The sequence below is a fragment of the Sus scrofa genome, chromosome 13, assembly GCF_000003025.6.
Source record: "Sus scrofa isolate TJ Tabasco breed Duroc chromosome 13, Sscrofa11.1, whole genome shotgun sequence".
NCBI lineage: Eukaryota > Metazoa > Chordata > Mammalia > Artiodactyla > Suidae > Sus > Sus scrofa.
Genome location: NC_010455.5, coordinates 34,332,849 through 34,348,343, shown reverse-complemented (window position 1 = coordinate 34,348,343; position 15,495 = coordinate 34,332,849). Strand labels below are relative to the sequence as shown.

At 48.0% G+C, this 15,495-nt stretch overlaps 1 pseudogene across 1 annotated transcript; it reads right to left on the bottom strand.

The window, feature by feature from the left end:
• Positions 909–15,081, bottom strand: ALAS1 (aminolevulinate, delta-, synthase 1 pseudogene; annotated as a pseudogene). The gene is given in 11 exon segments (NR_029391.1): positions 909–1,069; positions 2,374–2,536; positions 3,258–3,526; positions 5,168–5,332; positions 5,671–5,850; positions 6,639–6,823; positions 7,733–7,955; positions 8,593–8,742; positions 9,557–9,784; positions 13,853–14,074; positions 15,051–15,081. The product of NR_029391.1 is annotated as an aminolevulinate, delta-, synthase 1 pseudogene (transcript).

Genomic DNA, 15,495 nt, shown 5'->3' with positions numbered 1-15,495 from the left:
CTGGATTTGGCAGGACGAGGCAAGATGCATCCAGAAGAGGGAGGTCTCCACAAGGAACAGCACAAAAGACCAGGTGGGGAGGGCCAAGCAGAAAGGGGGCAGAACAGAGGGATGTGGCAGTAGCTAGATGGGGGTAGAGACAGGGGAGAGCTTGTTTGTCCTTAGGATGGATGAGTGCCTGCTGCAGGCCAATGGGGAGAAATTCATGACACAGAAGACAAGAGATGGTCACAGGAACACACCAGAAGCAGTGGGACCCAGAACACAAGCAGCAGCAGCAGCCACGGTAAGGAGCACGAAGGCCTTCACTTCCACTGGAAGGGATGCAATTACAGGTACAGGACAGGTGCCTGGGGACCTGCTGGTGACAGACAAACCTGACTTTCACAGGGAAGTGTGAGGCGAGGCAGTGGCTGGGAAGGGAAAGAGGAAGGGAGGCAGTCACAGCGGGATGGCTGGGCAGCGCTAACTGCCCTGCTGCTGCCTTAGGTTTGAGGGGGAGACTCAGAGTTAAACAGTGGCTGCTCAGAGCCACTGGAGTACAGCTGGGCGGCCTTAGGCAGCCACACATGCGCATGCAAGCTGCTGGCTTGTCATGGACTGGGAGGTCCTGCCACCCGGGCAGGCTCTGAAGCCACACCCAGAAGACCAGGATATTTTCACACATTTCATACAACTCAACAACATAGACCAAGTTTAAAGGGATGAAGAAAATGATTTTTTGATTCAGGAGCCAGTAATAGGAGGACCCATGACTTAGACAAGAATTTATTTTCAGGACTATGTGATTACCATAGATTAAAATTTAATATAATTTAATTCACATACAAAGACAACTCTGGAGAGACTATGTGGATGCAACATGGCCTGGACTGGGCTCAGGAGGAGTAACTGAGGTTGTGGCACACTCAGGCCTGAGCAGACACCAACTTGCTCATACCCGAGAAGTAGGATTTCTCTCTTTCGCTCATCACTTCAAAATGCAGTGGCCTCCTGCAGAAGTTGCACTCAGCTGAGGAATGTGGCTTGAGTTCCAGCCCAACTTGCTTCCATGCAGCCAGCAGATTGTCTGTGAAGAGAAACAATTTTTAAAAATTCAAGGAACTACATACCCAAGAGAAATGGAAATACACCCCCCAACAAAACCTTGAACACCCATGTTCACAGTGGCATAATTTTCACAACAATCCAAAGGGGACACAACCCAAACGTCCATAAATTTTTTTTTGGCCGAAGTTGTGATCAAATCCCAACTATAGCTGTGGCAACACCAGATCCCTAACCCACTATGCTATAGCAGGAACTCCAAAACATCTGTAAATTGATGGATAAACGAAATGTGCTCTATCTGTACGAAGGAGGATTATTTGGTAATACAAAGAAAGAAAGTGCTGATTCAAGCTACAACACGGATGAACTTTGCTGTGCTATGAAAGAGGCCAAGCATAAAAGACCATGTACTGTATGACTCCACTTACATCAAACATTAACATACAGGCAAGTCCACAGAGACAGAAATTGTGGTGGTGGCTGATGGCTGACAGGGGGCTGGGGAAGGGGGGATGGGTAGTGGCTGCTAAGGGGTGTGCGGTTTCTTTGAGGTCATAAAAATGAACTGGAATCAGAGTGGTGAGGGCGGCACATTACCTAAAAAACACTCAACTGTATACTTAGAAAGGGTGGAATTTGTGGTATGTGAATTCTGTCTCAACCGGCTGTTATAAGAGGAGTAATAATAGAGAAACAAAACCCACCACTGGCTTTACTTTACATGCCTCAGGGAAGAAGTTGCTCCCACAGGGCTGGCTGCACTGACTTGAGCATTCCTAGCAGAGCAGCCCTCCAGGCAGGGGAACTCCCTCAGGTGGGGGTGGGGGTGGGGGTGTGTGTGAGGGCTCAAGAGGGCAGAGGCAACCATGAGCAGCCTCTTCAGTCTACCTTTATGGGGACACCGGGTGGAGGACTGGGTTTTACAGGACTGTGAGAATATAAAATGCTCAACAGTGACTGTCAGTACAAGAGGTTAGGTGTGGACTTGGTTCAGGAAATAGAAGTGCAGAGCCCAGCTCTGGAGGCCCCGGCAGACCCAGGCCTCCAGCGGCATCTCTCCTGCAATAGCCGTTACCAGGCATCTTGGCGTCACTCAGACAAGGGGGCACGGGAGCAGTGAGTGGTGAGCAGGCTCCCCCAGAGCTTCCCAAATGACTGCACCTTCCTGAAGGGAAGCAAACAACTAAGTGTCTTTACAGTTTCGTGCCATCTGAAAACACTCTTAATCACTTGGAAAAAATAGGGACAAATCTGAATGCCTCTGAAGGTATAAACACTGCAGACAGCTTCCTGCGACTCCGCTTCGAGGCGCTAGGGACTCACCAACGAAGTTGGTCATCATCTGCGGGGTGTGGAGGGGCGTGGGGGCGATCCGCAGCAGCTCTTCCCCCCGGGGCACCGTGGGGTAATTGATCGCTTGGACGTAGATGTTGTATCTACTCATTAGTTCATCACAGATCTCTGTGTTTTTAGCAGCATCTGAAACCTAAGTGTGAGCACAACAGAAGGCAAGGTCAGAACAAGATGGACCCCCTCTTAGCAGAAACAAACAGACGCAGGCCCAGGTGGCTCGGGCTCGAGCCACATATGCAAGCCTGGCGGGAAGGTAAAGCGCTGTCCGGGCACCTGCACCTGAAAGGGGCCAGTGCTGTTTGCTACCAACCCGAGAACTGAAACCATATTAGAAGTTAATTTCACCCTGATCTCCCACCGAGGCTCCGAATGGGGAAAGGGGGAGGTTCTGTGAGCCAGAATGAAGGCAACAGGATGTGTGTAAACTGGGGGTGAAGGCAGCTTTGGCTATACCAGCTCTACTGATCAGACAAACTCAACTGTGACACCAACAGGGCTACCCGTTGTAGTGGGAAGAACAAGACCTATTTCAAAATTGAAGGAATAGAAAGCCAGACTTCAAAGCCAGCCAAGCTCAGGCTTCTGGAGCCTTCCAGATATAAGCTCTGTGTTTACCCTGTCAAGGCCAGCACTCTGGAGAACGAACCTCTGCTCTAGCCTGCTGGGTTCAAAGGCTTCGTTCTCACTGTGAAGTCAACCAAAGGCAGAAACACGGCAGAGGGCCATTGCCTACAGCCCCCTGTCCTGGCAGTCACCCTTTTGCAGCCTAACTTCAGGAAGGTGTGAACCAGAATATCTCATGACAAGCCCAGAGGCCTGGCCCCCAGCGAGTCCAGTCACAGGCAGGTCATTACCCGGACAGGGATGATGTGACTGGGGCAGTGGATGACTGGGAGGCCGGCGTCCATCAGCATCTGCCTCATGAGCTTGACGTTGCGCTGGTGCTGGCGGCGGAGGGCCCGGCCCTCGGCACTCTTGAGGATCCGCACAGATTCCAGGGCTCCAGCCAGCACCATGGGTGGCAGGGAGGTGGTGAAGATGAAGCCAGCCGCGTAGGACCGGATGGTGTCAACCAGGGAATTCGTGCTGGCGATGTACCCTCCAACACAGCCAAAGGCTTTGCCTGGGAGGAGACAGCTTGTTTACTACCGCAACTGCCCTAAGTGTGCAGAGCCAGGTGCTGCACAGCCTCAGAGCACTTGCCTTCTCCTCTTCTTTATTTGCCCTCAGACACAAATAAAGGGATGCCGGCCCATTGCCTAATGGGAAAAAGCTGAGGACCTTATGAAAGAGTCTTGTCCAAAGTCACAGGGGCCAAGCTGGGGTCTGACCAGGATCTAAACGCAGATCCGCAGACCAGGCCTGGCAGGGCAGCTGGCCCCAGCAGCCCAGGCGCCTCCTGCCTCCTGCCCCCTCTCTTCCATTGGCTGCTCCAGGTTCCCCTTGAGGCCGGAAGGTCACCCAGCAAAGATATTAGCTGTTGTGGCAGGACTGGTATTATTTTCTATGCAAGTAATAGCAAAACTCTGACAAGGAACATCTGCCAGACAGGAAAACTCGGAACCTGTTAGGCTGATTGAGGACCAGCTTCATTTTTCAATTCTAAGTCCCCTTGCATCATCGGTTATCTCAAGTTTCAGGATTAACAACTCCAGAAGAGTCCGCCTCACTCTTCACATTATGTTCTGTACTTAACATTCTTTGTAAGCTCTTAAGAGTGGAAAATTTTTCTTTTCCAGCCTTTGACCCCTCACAAAGACCATACCTCAAGGAGCCCGCGTCACAAGAGCTCAAAGGCTGCTGAAATTAGGACGCATGAACAAGAGCTCTCCTCCTGGCAGGGCTCTGCCCTGCCAAACCCAGGCTCTCCTGGTCTGCATGCAGCTCTCATGCCCCTTGACAGTGCTAAAGGGCTTTCTGCCGGCCCTTCCTTTACTAAGTGCAGGCTGTACACCGGCATCTCGGCTATCTGCTACATGGGTCTCCAACTGCCTTACTAACTTTTGAAATCTTCAAATTTCTACAGTTTACATTTTCACCTCATAGACAAAGAGACTGTGTCTACAGTAACCGCCTAAGTAACTGTTTGCACACAGTCCTTTTATCTTCTCCAAGGGGAGACAGATTCTACTGCTATCTCCATTACACTGATGAGGAAACTGAGGCACAGAGAGGTTAACTACCAACTGAAGGTCACACAGCTAGTGAGTTATAGAGGCAGGATTTACACACAGAAGGTAGCATGGCTATGGAGTCTGGAGGAGTCTGGAGTTTGACTCCAAGAGACACTGCCTCTCAACTAGGAGGAACAGAGGAAATGCAAAGTAGCTGATGTACTAGAAACTTCCTACTCAGTAGGCACAGAGCTCAACGCCTCACGATAGGATGCCTGAACCTGCAGGTCTTGAACAGCACTGCAATTCTTTTTTGTTAATATAAGGGAACAATCTGACGATAAAGAGTAATGGCTGTTGCCATGGCATATAGCTAGAGCCACAATACATTTGGAATGAGCTCAGATGGCAAGTGCTACTTCTGTCATGTTAGCCTGGGAGATGTACCTTGATTGTGGGGTCCATGCGTCCACAACTCGGGATTCTGCTAAGCTGTGCCATTCACTGAGAAAATAAAAACTCACCGAAAAAGCAGCCCCGGTTTTAGATGCTATCATACAATCTCCTCACCTGACCCTTTGGGCCAGAAGTTCTTGGCCTTATTAGGATAATGATTTTGGTGCAGATTACAGACTATAGAGCATACATACCAAGAGTTCCAGAAATGATGTCCATTTTTGGCATAACTCCATCCCGATCGCCAATCCCTCCGCCTTGAGCCCCATACAGCCCCACTGCATGGACCTCATCCACGAAGGTGATGGCTCCAAACTCGTGAGCCACATCACACAGCTCTTCCAGTGGGCACACAGCCCCTGAGGAGAGACCACAGACTGCTCTAAGTGCTCGCTATTTCACAGATTGCTGTTTTGGTAAGAGTTAGAACATAACAACTTATGTTCTAAGATATTTTTAACATTGGGGAGACAAATTAACTTCCCCCAGATTCAGGGTTACAGGCTCTTCGCTGGGGGCTTAGAGACTAGTAACAGGCAGAGTAGAAAATCTACATTCACCCAAGTTTATCCCCCTGACTACGAAATCCTGGCAGAGAATGAAAAGAAATTACAAAAACAAATTGAATGCAATGCTTTTAAGAAGTTGAGGCATTAACTTCATTTAAAGTTTCAGACTGGGCTGTATCTAGACTTACCGTCCATGGAATGCACAGTTTCAAAAGCGACAATCTTGGGGACTGCGGGGTCCGACCTCTGCAGCAGTTCTCGGAGGTGGTGGACGTCATTGTGGCGGAAGATGTACTTGGGCACTCCGCTGTTCCGGATCCCTTGGATCATGGAGGCATGGTTCCCAGAATCAGAGTAAATCTCACAGCCTAACAAGATAAAAATGCGGGTTTTTTTGTTTGTTTGTTTCTTTTTTTGTCTTTTTGCCTTTTCTAGGGACGCTCCCTCAGCATATGGAGGTTTCCAGGCTAGGGGTCAAATTGGAGCTGCAGCCACCGAGCCGCATCTGTGACTTACACCACAGCTCATGGCAACGCCGGATCCTTAACCCACTGAGCAAGGCCAGGGGTCGAACCCACAACGTCATGGTTCCTAGTTGGATTCGTTAACCACTGTGCCATGATGGGAACTCCTAAAAATGCTGTTTAATTGCCATCTGCCTCAAGGACAAATTATTTCCTCCACAGTCAAGGACAAAAGACTTTGCCCTGAAAATGCTGCTTTGCCCAGTAGGAAAAAGACACTGCGTGCCAGTTTCTTCCTGGCAAAATAACTAGTGCTTCTTCTCTGAGAAGGCCTATATGTGCAGAATAACTTGGTGGCAGGCAATTAATCTGCTTTTAAATCTGGCTGCCTCACTCCAAACTCAACCAAAAGATAATCTCCAATGATTAAGAGAGTTCTCCAAAGTATTTTCTTAGAACACCAAGTACTTTGGAGGCAATGAGCGTTAAGGACAAGCCCTCTAAATCTGATTCTGTTATCATCTTCTATTGGGACTTGGAACATACAGGTAGCACTTTATGCTCACTTCAAGAACAAATGCTTCCAGGTACTATCATAATTGAGTGCTTTGGGCAAGCCTTTTTTGCTGTCAATATTCCTGTTACTACTAAGAAACCCAGAAAACCTAAGGCACCCACAGTAGGTTTCGTACCTGGCATCATTTTAGCCAGAGTGAAGAGGGTTGAGTCATTGGCCACAAAGCACGAGGAAAATAAGAGTGCTGCATCTTTCCCGTGGAGGTCAGCCAGCTCCTGCTCCAGGTCCACGTGGAATTTACTAGTTCCAGAAATGTTTCTAGTACCCCCAGCTCCAGTACCATATTGTTTCAAAGTATCTCTTTGGGCAGAAAAGGAGAGACAGAAAATCAATCTCATGGTTCTGAATACTGTGCAAATAGATCCTCCCTTCAGAATCTTATGAGACTGAAAATAGTATTGATCCAGCAACTCTCTCCCTGTGAATCTGGGACCAGAAGTTTCAACTGTCTTCACCTAAAGACTGGTGGGGTGGGGTGGGGGGAGAAAGCCTCAACACTAGAACGAGGACGCCTCCAGAGTAAGAGTTTGTTTAACAGTCTTAGTTGAAGTTTAGTTAATGCACTAAGGCTCCTTTTCTCTGACAAACATCATCCTCTCCAATAACCCATCAGGCTCTAGAGGAGCCTCCTGGATGGTGGTTCCCCACACCCTCTGCGGACCAGTCACATAACATAGCATATATCTATTACTAAGCCTTGGACCAGGCTCTCTTTAGTGAGCCTCCTGGAGAGTCTGGCCAGCAACTCTCTCAAGAGTCCGGAGCCGTGGCAAACCTCCTGAAGGACAAAAACGATGGGCTCTACATTAAAAAGTAATGTCTTTTTGGAGTAGCTTTTCCTCCTGTGCTGCCAGATGTGTATCTCTCTATCCACAGCTATAAGCAAGGACACCTCTCTGTGCAAGACTGCCCAGTGTAAAAGAAGCCCTCACTTGTGGAGAAGTAGGAAGTAAGTGGACGTGCACGGTCAGTGAGCCCATAAACTTGAACCCTCACATACAAAGGCACTCCACTAACTGTTTGCATGTTAGAGTTTTGTGTTTTGTTTTTAAAGTAACCTGTAAATATTTTTAAAGGCTAAGAAGAGCATTTTGCTACATCACACTTTCAGCTGCTGAATACCCACCCCCGCCAAAGGTCCAATCCCTATAAATCATCTATGATTTGTCACAGCATGCCAGCAGTATCCGAAAGCTGAGGCCTACTTACATGACGGCCCCACACACCCGTGGGTGGCGACTCATCCCGAGGTAGTCGTTGCTACACCAGACGGACACCTGCCTTTTGCTGACGAGAGAGTCTGAATAGTCATCCGCCATGGGGAAGCACTGCGCCTTCCGGTTCACAGTTTTGAAAACCCGATATGTATGGTCATTTTTTTTCTCATCAATTTTCTTCTCAAAGAAACGATCATACTGAAAAGTGGAAACAGCTAAAAATGGAACAAGAGATGGTACAGTCAGATAGTCATGAGGCACATCTAGGGTTAGATTCCAATCCCAGCTAGGTCATGTGGTAGCAGGGAGATTCTGGACCAATTAATGAAGTACCCACCCGGCTAAGTTACTTGATGTCCTCATCTTGAGACTCTATATGTCCCACCTGACACTGGATACAGCAAGTGTTTAGCACAGCACCCGTGAGCACACAGTATGTATTGAGAGAGACAAGGCAGGAGTTCCCACTGTGAAGCAGTGGAAACCAATCCGACTAGGAACCATGAGGTTGCAGGTTTGCTCTCTGGCCTCGCTCAGTGGGTTAAGGACCCAGCGTTGCTGTGAGCTGTGGTGTAGGTCGCAGACATGGCTCAGATCCCGGCCATAGCTCTGAATGGACCCCTAGCCTGGGAACCTCCATATGCTGCAGGTGTGGCCCTAAAAAGCAAAAAAGAAAAAAGAAAGAGACAAGGCAGGCAACCGACAGGATGATACTCACCATGACCAAGAGTGCCTACTTGCAGCAAGCAAGGGACCTGGCTTTTAATGCACAACTCGCCACACAAGTACATGCTTCATCTGATGTATGTTTAAATTACAGACTCTCCTGAATCAAATAGCAACGAGACTCACATTTTGGCAAGTTATCTTGAAGAAGATGGGAGACCCCTTCTGGTCTCTGCTTTCGCATGATATCCTGAAAGTTCTTGAGCAGTCCACTCGGCTCCCCTCCATCAGTCTTCACGTTAATCACACTGGGATTCACTGAGGTTTGAGCAACCTCTGTAACCAAAGTAACAAGGGGGAGGGGGACCAATGTTCTATTCTGAGTTCATGATACCTTCCAGATATACTGTCAAAAATGGCTTACTGCCTAGTTCACAAAAATAGCCCATCATAACCAAAGTGAGACTTAATGGCATATATGAAGCTTCTCTTCTTCAGTTATTGTTTGGTTTTATTTTCAGAGCTATCAGCCAGCTTTGAGGAACATTAAAGTCCAAAGCTTTCCAGCTGGCTGGCATGCCTTCCCATGGCAACCTGCTCCCCACAACCCCAACCCTAATTGAGACACAGAATTTTCTTCACAGAAAATAACTCCAGCCACAAGTATCATTTCTCCTGGTGAGCTATTTTGGGGACCTTGTGAGTTCCGTGGATACAGCCACAAATGGAACTAAAAGCTGCCACTCAATGACCACCAGGAAGATACACAGCTTGGAAGTCATAAGATGGGCACTTACTACAGTAACACATTTTTTTTTTTTTTTTAATCTTTTATCCCACCAGATGGTGGGAAAGAAACAAAGGGCCACTGGTAACAGCTTCTGCCTGTGGGGTATTTGCAGAAATTAACCAATTACTGTAAAAGCTGGTCATATACCTCACACCCCCACACACATACACAAAAGAAAGTCCCACATTGTGTCATATAGTCCTCTAATCTGTCCTGATGACCTTACGACTTTCCTCCCTGGCCCTAAATGAAGAAGGTGTTGACAAATGCTGCCCTAAAAATAGTTCATACATAAATCTGAGGGTCCGGAAGAGCCAAAGGCTTCTTCATTCTTCCAGACGGTTCATGTCATCTGTTTACCTTCCCTCACAGCATGCATTTCCTGCACGTCCTCCTGAAGTTCCAGGCTGGCTTTGCGGAAGACGCTGCTGCCACCCTGGCTCATCTGGGCCGCCAGGAAAGGACATTTGCTTGCAGTGCTCTGGCTCGAGGCAGGGGAGGGGTGACCAGTTGGAAGCTGCGTGCCATCTGGGGTCCGCTGGGAGCCATCAGGAGCCTGCTGAACCTCGGCTTTGGCAGTTTTGTCCTCTGAGGGGGGAAATGGAAAAACTGAAGCATCACATCTGGTCGCTCAGTACACAAGGAAACCACTTGTTTCTTTCTCTTATTGTCTCAAAGACAAACTTCATACTTACTCTATGACGTGAACCAGACACAAGTTTATTCTTATTAGGTTCTGCTAATTCAACTTTTTCCTCATCTGCCTCAGTGGAAACGATGTTCCCATGAAGAGTTAACTGGCACAGGCCACCTACCTCTCAAACCCATAGTATTTCTCACTTTTAAATCCCCACAGTAGTATTTCCTAGTTCTAGACAGTTCCGCATTCTTGAACTGGATCATTTCCAATAAATCCACCCCAAGAATACTCAGCATATCTCATAAGAGGACACATTCCTGAAGGTAACTGGAAGTGGTCATACAATTTTTTCTCTGCCAATATTTTCTAAACAGATTCTTGACCAAAAAGGCTTGCTATTGCTTAACATATAAAACTACTGGTTTTCTCTAAATGCACTGAAGGTCCTGACTTAACACAGCTGGCTGCTAATTGTGCTTCTAGTTATACTGACTTCCCTCTCTCCTTGAGCAAATGTGTTCATTGTCCTAGAAAAGTCTTTTTCATCATCTTGGAATACTCCTGTGAGTCATCTGCTAGGCTCTCCTACAACTTGAGTAAGATGTCTCCATACAGTCTGTGTTAAAATCTTCCATAAAGGAAGTTTTACTTATTCTGTATATGCCTGTTTATTCTTCCACACTCATTATCGAGATCTACCTAAGCTAGTAAATAGTTTGCGAATATCATTTGTGATGGTTGCATGGTAGTCTACCAAGTGGACAAGCCACAGTGTACTCAACCAGGAAAAAAAGAGGACTCTACTGCTAGGGACAAAATAAGAAAGGAGGATTTTGGTTGTTCAGTTTAAAAAATAGAACTAACTCCTGAACAATGGTAAAGCGGAAAAGAAATCCTACAAAGGATTAAATCCTTCCTACTAAAAGACAAAAACATTCTCTTCTTATAAGTCCACACCCAGAGAACACACCTAAGAGAGCCTATAAGGTAAATTGCTCCCTAGAATTAGTGGAGTCTGAAAAGCCTTATTCTCTCTTGGCAGAGACAGACAAAACTAAATCTAACTCTGATCTTAATAAAAACAAAATTTAGGAGTTCCCGTCGTGGCTCAGTGGTTAATAAATCCAACTAGGAACCATGAGGTTGCGGGTTGGGTCCCTGGCCTTACTCAGTAGGTTAAGGATCTGACGTTGCCGTGAGCTATGGTGTAGGTTGCAGACATAGCTCAGATCCCACGTTGCTGTGGCTCTGGCGTAGGCCGGCAGCTACAGCTCTGATTAGACCCCTAGCCTGGGAACTTCTATATGCCACGGGAGCAGCCCTAGAAAAGGCAAAAAAATAAAAAAATAAAAAAAATAAAAATTTATATGCAAAATAAAGATACGGGTGTCTCAAAATTACAACGTGGGAGTTCCTGTCATGGTTCATCAATTACAAACCCAACTAGTCCATGAGGACATCGTGGGTTTGATCCCTGGCCCTGCTCAGTGGGTTAAGGATCTGGGGTTGCCATGAGCTGTGGTGTAGGCTTGCAGCTGCAGCTCTGATTCCAGCCCTTGCATGGGAACTTCCATATGCCGTGAGTGTGGCCCTAAAAAGACCAAAACAACAAATAAACAAATCACAACTTAAACAAATTTCACATATGTGAGGTTTCCAGAGTAGTCATTTCATACAAAGAAAGTAGAATAATGTTTGCCAGGGCCTGGGGAGGAGGATGGGGAGTCAGCATTTAGGGGGTCCGAATTTCAGTTTGGGATGATAAAGAGTTCTAGGCACTGGATGGTAGTGGTGGCTGCATAGCAACGTAAATGTACTCAATACCACTTAATACTCAAAAATGTTGAGGAGTTCCTGTGGTGGCTCAGTGGTTAACGACCCCGACTAGCATCCATGATGTCGCAGGTTCAATCCCGGCCTCGCTCAGTGGGTTAAGGATCTGGCATTGCCATGAACTGTGGTATAGGTTGCAGAGGGCCCAGATTCCCTGTTGCTGTGGCTGTGGCGTAGGCCCCCAGCTATAGCTCCAACTGGACCCCTAGTGTGGGAACCTCCACATGCCATGGGTGTGGCCCTAAAATACCAAAAAAAAAAAAAAAATATGTTGCGAAGGTAAGGTTTTGCTTTTGTTTCTTGGCCTTGCCCTGGCTTATGGAAGTTCCCGGACCAGGGATTACACCCACGCCACAGCAGCAACCCAAGACATAGCAGGGACAATGCTGAATTCCTAACGTGCTGAGCTAACAGGGATGGTGCTAAGTTTTGTGTTATATGCATTCTGCCACAGTAAAAAAATGATTTTAAAAAGCGAAAAAGAACAGCATCCTTGCATTTAGTTGGAGCCGTGTAACTAGTTCTGTCCAATAAATGTTATGTGTTGCTTCCTGGCCATAATACCAAAGAGTTAGTGGGGATAAGGGAATATTTGATATCAGGAAACTGTCATCTCTTAGGTGTGATAATGGTATTGTGATGGTGCTTCTAGAAAGAACCCATATCTTTTAAAGGTACATTCTGATAGTTACAAAAGATATTTCTGGAACCAGTTTCAAAATAGTTCACTGAGAGTAGACAGGGTGATTAGGGACACAAGCAAAGCAAAATTGGCCCTAGACTGATTATTGTTATACGTAATTGAAATTACTGTTAAGAAAAGTTTTTAAATGGTGAGCTGGTTTGAGACCTTCTCACTCTCCCCTCATCCAACAGTGACCCCAAACCACCTATTTCAGAGGTAAAGCTGTAGGACACAACAGTGGGGAATCCCAGGGCACTGCTTAGACACTAGCCCCAATGATCCAAAGTGGACCTTGTATGAACAAAACAGAAATCTTCATGTGTTAATCCCCTGAGATTTGGGGGTTACTTGATACCTCAGCGTAACCTAACCTAACTGAAAAACATATAGGAAGGGTTGACTTTGAAGACAGTTTAGCCTGGAACAACCTAGATGATCTGAAGCCATACAAAGAGATGTGTAAGATAAGTGACTGCCTAAGAAACTAGCAGAGGAGTTTCCGTTGTGCCCCAGCAGTAATGAATCCGACTACCATCCATGAGGACATGGGTTTGATCCCTGGCCTTGCTAAGTGGGTTAAGGATCCGGTGTTGCTGCAAGCTGCAGTGTAGGTCACAGATGTGACTTGGATCTGGCGTCGCTGTGGCTATGGCACAGGACAGCAACTGCAGCCCGATTTAACCCCTAGCCTGGGAACTTAAATGTGCTGCCCATGCGGCCCTAAAAAGAAAAAAAAAGCTAAAGCTTCTAATCAATTTGCTGTGAACCCAAATATGCTTTAATAATAAAGTCTATTTTTAAAAAAAGCCAAAAGGCTGGGCACGGTGGTACATGCCTGCAGTCCCAGCTACTTGGGAGGCTGAGGCTGGAAGATCGCTTGAGTCCAGGAGTTCTGGGCTGCAGTGCGCTATGCTGATCCAGTGTCTGACTGACGTTCGGCACCAATATAGTGAACTTCTAGGAGCAGGGGACCACCAAGATGCCTAAGGAGGGGTGAACTGGCCTAGATCGGAAATGGAAAAGGTCAAAATTCCTATGCTGATCAGTAGTGGGATCACACCTGTGGATAGCCACTGCACTCCAGCCTGGGCAACACAGCAAGACCCTGTCTCAAAGAAAAGAAAAAAAAAAAAAAGAACAGAAAAAAAAAAGCCAAAAGGCCAAATATCTAATGAAGGTTGGAATAGAACATTCTAACTCTGTGTTTATGTGAATGAGGCTTTGGCAACAGAAGAATTCTAACAGACACTGACATGCAATCTACAAGGTGGACAGCTGGCCACTGTTTCACCTTTAAAAATGGGAAAACTGAGAGTGCACCCTTTGTGGGGTTAAGATGACAATTCCATGAGATAATCCACGCAAAGAACTGAGCCTGGCACACAGTAACACCCCGGATAGCATGACCCTCATCAGTACTGTGGACTAGAGCTGCTTTGTGGGTCTTGTAAGGAATGCAAACATTGCCAACCCCAACTTCATTGCTAATGACACTTACTCTCATTGGCTGGAGGGGTTTCCTTGACCTGGTGGCAGAGTACTGATGAAGTGGACAGGGCCCGAGGGGCTGGCTTGACCCCAACTTCCATCATCTTAGGGCAGTTTTGGGCATAGAACAACAGGGATTTGCCTGCCTTCTGCAGAAAGGCCTGAGGCACTCGGGATAAGAATGGGCAGCGGCGAACCACAGTCTCCATGTCCGAGAGGATATGCACTGATCCTGTACAAAGATGATGAGTGACATCAACACTTGTTAATAATCAGGCAGATACCACTCCAAGGTCACTGGGTTCAGGTGTCACCTGAAGTTTTTAATAGCAAGGGTACCCTGGGATACTAACAAGTCTCACTCAAAAATGTCTAACAACAGCACCGATGAGGGACCTGACTAAGAAGTGGTGACTGCAGTCTACCCAGGTCACCAAATTCATTCCCCAGCTCTATACATAGGGACCTGCAAAGCAACTTTACCAAATACAGTAAATACTGATGATTAATAACCAAGGGGGTTGGACATGAGGAACAGGTTTGGGAGGCCACAGGCTCCTTAAGGAGAATTCACAGTGCAGATAAGACACCTTGGCACAGACCCAGGTGGAGAAGTGAGGTCAGGGAAGAAGCCACACTGTCATTCATCCAAGCAGAGAGGACTCTCAGGGATCCTGATCTTCTCCTGGTCCCCACACTGCCCAAAGCCTACGAAGGCATCCATTCCAGCCCCAGGTTTCCCAGACCAGGATTTCCCTGAGGTTATGCCCCTATACAGCTCAGCGAATTGGGCGTAACTGAGAAAGGAGGGGGCATAACTGAGAAAGGAGGGGGCCTAAGAAAGGACAGGGGTGCGAGGGGAAGCGCCGCTGAGGCCAGATGGGAAGAGGCAAGGGCTAACACTTGAGTACCTTGGGTCTGGCGGAAAGCAGTGGTCCTGGAAGGGGAGGTCAAGAGGTTACCCGGGGGCCGAGGGCCCGAGAATAACGCAAGGGGTTTAAGAAGGAAATCGAAAGCGGCCTGTATAAACGGGGAGTAGGGAAGCGGCCGATTAGGCAAAAGATCGGGCATATGAACGCTGACCCCGGGTCAGTGGGCTATTGGAGCGGTGGGGGATGGGGTCCCCAAGGCCAGGACAGGGGGGCGCGGATAGGCAGGGCACGCGGGGATGTCCCCGGCCGCGCCGCACCCAGATCGCGGGCCCTCACCTGCGGGGTACTCTGTGGAGGAGTAGGCGGCGGCGGCGGCGGCGGCAGGTACTCAAGCTGAAGAATCGAGCCAAACCGTTGCCCTTGTCCGCGGGTATCCTCAGGCCGCGAACCGGCCGTCCTAATATACACAGAGATAGCCAGCTGCGCATGCGCCACGGGCGCGGACTTTCCTCCGCGCAGGCGCGTCGCAGAGCGATCCAGGAGTCTGGAGGGCGGGCTGGGGCGGAGAAGCTGAGCTCGGAGGGTGCGGGTCCGTGCCGGTTGGGGCCAGGGCTTACCAGGACTGCTTGCCTGGAGGACGAAGGGCAAGGCTGTGAATGGTTGGCTTCATCCTGTACTGCCATGGCCCCTTCCCATTTTCTCTATGCTTTAGAATCCTTTGTGGGGCATAAAAGGGCAGAATTGGAGGGGAGGCGCCACTAGGGCCAACTGAGGGATTGTA